Raw genomic sequence first — 3,818 nt, forward strand, 5'->3', positions numbered from 1 at the left:
TCACCAACACGTCAGCCTGAGCCTGAGGCGCCAGCTCTGCCCGCAGAACACCCAGGGGCAGTAATCCCAGCCAGACCAGGTCGCATGGACTTACTGAATTTTATTTGCCCATCAGGGGACTGGAACAAAATTGAGAAGCAAACACCTGGTACAGTTAAGTTGGTTATCTTAACCACAAATAAAACTGGACATGTGTCTACTTTATTTGCCCCAACAGCTCAATTTGGAAATACATTTGTATGCAGCTTACTCAGGGCCAGGCACTTGATTCTTCTGGTGACATCAGCTCCGGATTTGGTCACTTTGGCAGCTTAGCCTCTTCCATTGACTGTGCATAAGTGCTCACTTCCTCCCCTAATTTACCCTCTGCCATTCATCATCCTCACAGTAGCCCTTGTCTAGTGCCTCATGCACCAGCCCAGATCTCAGCTCTGGGTGAGCCCTTTGGTCCACCGACTTGGCGCTGCCAGGTTCAGCTTCTCAAGCACACTTTCAATCACCATCCTCTATTCATAAGCCTTCAAAAACTCCCTAATTCTATTGCAACAGATTTGGACCTGGAGTCCCTCTTAGAACTCTTCTAAATATCTCTATCACGTCCCACCAGCCAGCTCTTATTTCTCCTAGTACATACCTTAGGTCTTACTAGACCAAGCTCTCCATTGTCCCGAAATACAGTAGACCCAATACGACCTCATGGCCTTTGTTCACCTTGCTCTCCTCACCTGGAATGCCCTTCTCTATGTCCTAGTCTATCCTTATCTTCCCATCCTATAAGGCCTCATTCTCAAGGAATTCTTTCCTGCTGGCAGTGATCTCTCTCTTCTCTAAAACTCCGAATGCATATCGTATCCTGTCTTAAATTGCTTTTAGACTGTTCCACAACAGTCATTATTGAATAAATATACTATATAATTTTAAAATACCTCTTTTTGACCTAGCAACAAGGGTCCCTGTTCAGGCCATCCTTTGGTTCCGCCTTTCCCCGTGGCATGATGATTCTTTGGGACCAAGTGAATATGCCCATCTTCAGCTTGCATCCTTTCTGCTCCCACTTTTGGACTATGCTTCTAATACCCAGAGCTTACGGAAGCCTTCTCCTCAGGTCTATCTTTCAGAGAACAAGGGATGGCCAAGGAGAGGCTGTTTACTGGGAGGAGGGTTTGTGGATGGAGCTTGGACACATGAGCTAGAGTATTCACATGCAAATACACGGGCCCTTTGGTAGGAAGAGAAGTGGGGTGCGCCTCTGCAGGCTAGAGCCCCCCTGCTCTCCTTTAGTCCACCTGCTGGAGAATGAAGCCAAGATAGAGGAAAGAAGAGTGAGATTTGGAGAGAGAGAGAGATTGAGCAGAGATGACATTGTCGAAACTCTGGATCCTAAGCCTAGGGTTTTCAATTAACTAAATCAAAATGCTTTTCTTCTTTACTTAAATTCATTTGAGATGGGCTTCTGTCACTTGCAACTAAAATGATGCATACAATTGTGATGGTGAGGAGGAGGATGATAACGATGATAATGGTGGTGCTGGTGCTAATGGCAGCTGACATTTTTTTAATTACCTGCACGTTCGAGGTATTCTGCTTTACCTATGTTAACTCATTTATTTTTTTCACCTACCTCATGAGGGAGTTGGTATTATTATTCCAATTTTCCAGCTGAAGAAACAGATTCAGAAAAGCTGAGTAACTTGCCCAAGGTCACACAGTATTCAAACCCAAGTCTGTCTGACCCCTAAACCTATACTCTTACCTGCTAAATGTTTTTTTTATTATTATTATTGTTGTTTACCAACAGTGCGAGTTGGACCACATAAAAGACATAGGACTTAGGTAGTTTGTAGTTAGCCACTGTGGGACAACCAAGGCTTTGCAAAGGAGGAAAAGGTGTCTATGGCCATGCTACCCTGAACAAGCCCAATCCTGTCTGATATCGGAAGCTAAGCAAGGCCGGGCCTGGTTAGTACTCGGATGGGAGACCACCTAGGAAGACCAGGTGCTGTAGGCATAAAAAATAAAAAAATAAGGCATCGTGAGCTGACAAGGTCCTTGCAATCTGTGAGATCAACCAAGGGTTGCCTCGCCTAAAAAAAAAAGGTGGGGGGTGGAGGAGAGGAAAGGCAATGGTCAAGGTCAGGATGCACAGGATGCAACATGTTCAACCAAATACCCAGCAATCCTTGTCAACAGAGTGGAGGAGAGGAGAGGATGATTCTTCTCCAGAATGCATTCTTCTATACCTCTCTCTTCAGCAGCAAAGCTTTAAGAAGAAGGACAAAATTATGAGTCGCATAGCATACCTTTTAATGTCTCTGGAGGGCTCAGTTGGTTATGCTTTTTAGCAAATATACAGAGTAACTTATACTTTCATTGGGTTAAATCCTAATAATGAGCAGAGGCATGTTATAGCACAGATGGTGGAGGGTGGCCAAGTCCAAGTGATCGTCATCACCCAATATTGAGTGTACATAGGATATCCCAGTTTTGGTCCAGGTAGGAGCCCAGCACACACCCAATGAGTGACTAGAATCATGCAACTTAAGTCTGGCTTCTGCAAGTGGAGGAAAAGAGCAAACTTTAAGAGGGCTTTGTGTATGTCTCATGTCCACATGTATACTTGTGAGATCAGTCACCGTTTGTGTACCTCCCGTAAGGAAAGCAGAATATAACCAAAGTTAGCATGAGAAGGTATATGTGGTGTGCAAGTTAGCACAACTGTCATAAAAGGTTTATTGCTGCAAGTGTGGGAAAGCTGTACAAGGCAGTCTCTGCTCAGCCACACGTGAGAAGTGCTCTCATCCCATTGTTACCACCATAAAATCTTTATAGAGGAGAGCACAGACTTTTTCAGTGAGTGACACTGAGTCAATAACTCAAGTCACTCACCAAACACTCATGAAGCATGAAGGGCTTTCTCATTTTCAAGTGTGGGTTTGTCAAAATCTTCCAGGAAAGCCAATAGTCATGGCAGAATGATCTCTGTGGTGCCTCTTGGAAGGAAAGCTCTCTCAGATTCAGACTTCAAATCTAAATATGTTTTTTATTGCCTACCTTTCTTTAGTAGGAAATACGTATTGTAAGAAAGTGCATTTTCTACTGAGAGCCATTCTTTCCCAAAGTAACACCTACACTTCAGTGAGCCTGAAACCTAGCCCTTAGAACATTGAACTGTTAAAATATTTTCTTCATTCGTTCATATATTCATTGATATTTTAGAGCAAAGAGATAGAGAGGTAAATAGGACAGACTGTTATGGAAGTAACAATGTAGTAGGGACATGAAATAAACTGAGGGCCAAGGGGAACAGGCAAAAATGCAGAGTTTGGATGGATAGGAATTCAAAGGAGAAATTGGGGATAGAGCTATAATCTTGAGGTTCGTGGGTACCTCAATTGCAGTTGAGCCATAGGAGTAGTAGAGATTGCCTAGAGAGGGTGTAGAAAAGAATAAGATTTAGGACCAAGGCTTGAAGCCTGTCACTGTTTTTTTAAACATGTAACAGATATTTATTGAGATATAATTCACATACCTAAAATTGAACCATTTATAGTGTACAATTCAGTACTTTAATATGTTCAAAGAGTTGTGCAACCATCACACATATCTAAATCCAAAATATTTTTGTTACCCCATGAGGTAACCCTATACCCCTGTTAGTGGTCACTTTCTATTTCCACCCCCACCCCCAGCCTCTGACAACCACTAATCTATTTTGTGTCTCTATGAATTTGCCTCTACTGAGCAGTTCACATAAACGGGAGCATATGATATGTGACCTTTTGTGTCTGGCTTCTTTCAGTTAGCAAAATAATTTTGAA

General features: G+C 42.9%; 1 pseudogene; it reads left to right on the top strand.

Moving 5' to 3' along the window:
- The first annotated feature begins 1,889 nt into the window (after positions 1-1,889).
- On the top strand, positions 1,890-2,008 carry LOC111740683 (annotated as a pseudogene).
- Positions 2,009-3,818: the final 1,810 nt, after the last annotated feature.

The sequence above is a fragment of the Pteropus vampyrus genome, unplaced genomic scaffold (genome assembly GCF_000151845.1).
Source record: "Pteropus vampyrus isolate Shadow unplaced genomic scaffold, Pvam_2.0 Scaffold66, whole genome shotgun sequence".
Taxonomy (NCBI): Eukaryota; Metazoa; Chordata; class Mammalia; order Chiroptera; family Pteropodidae; genus Pteropus; species Pteropus vampyrus.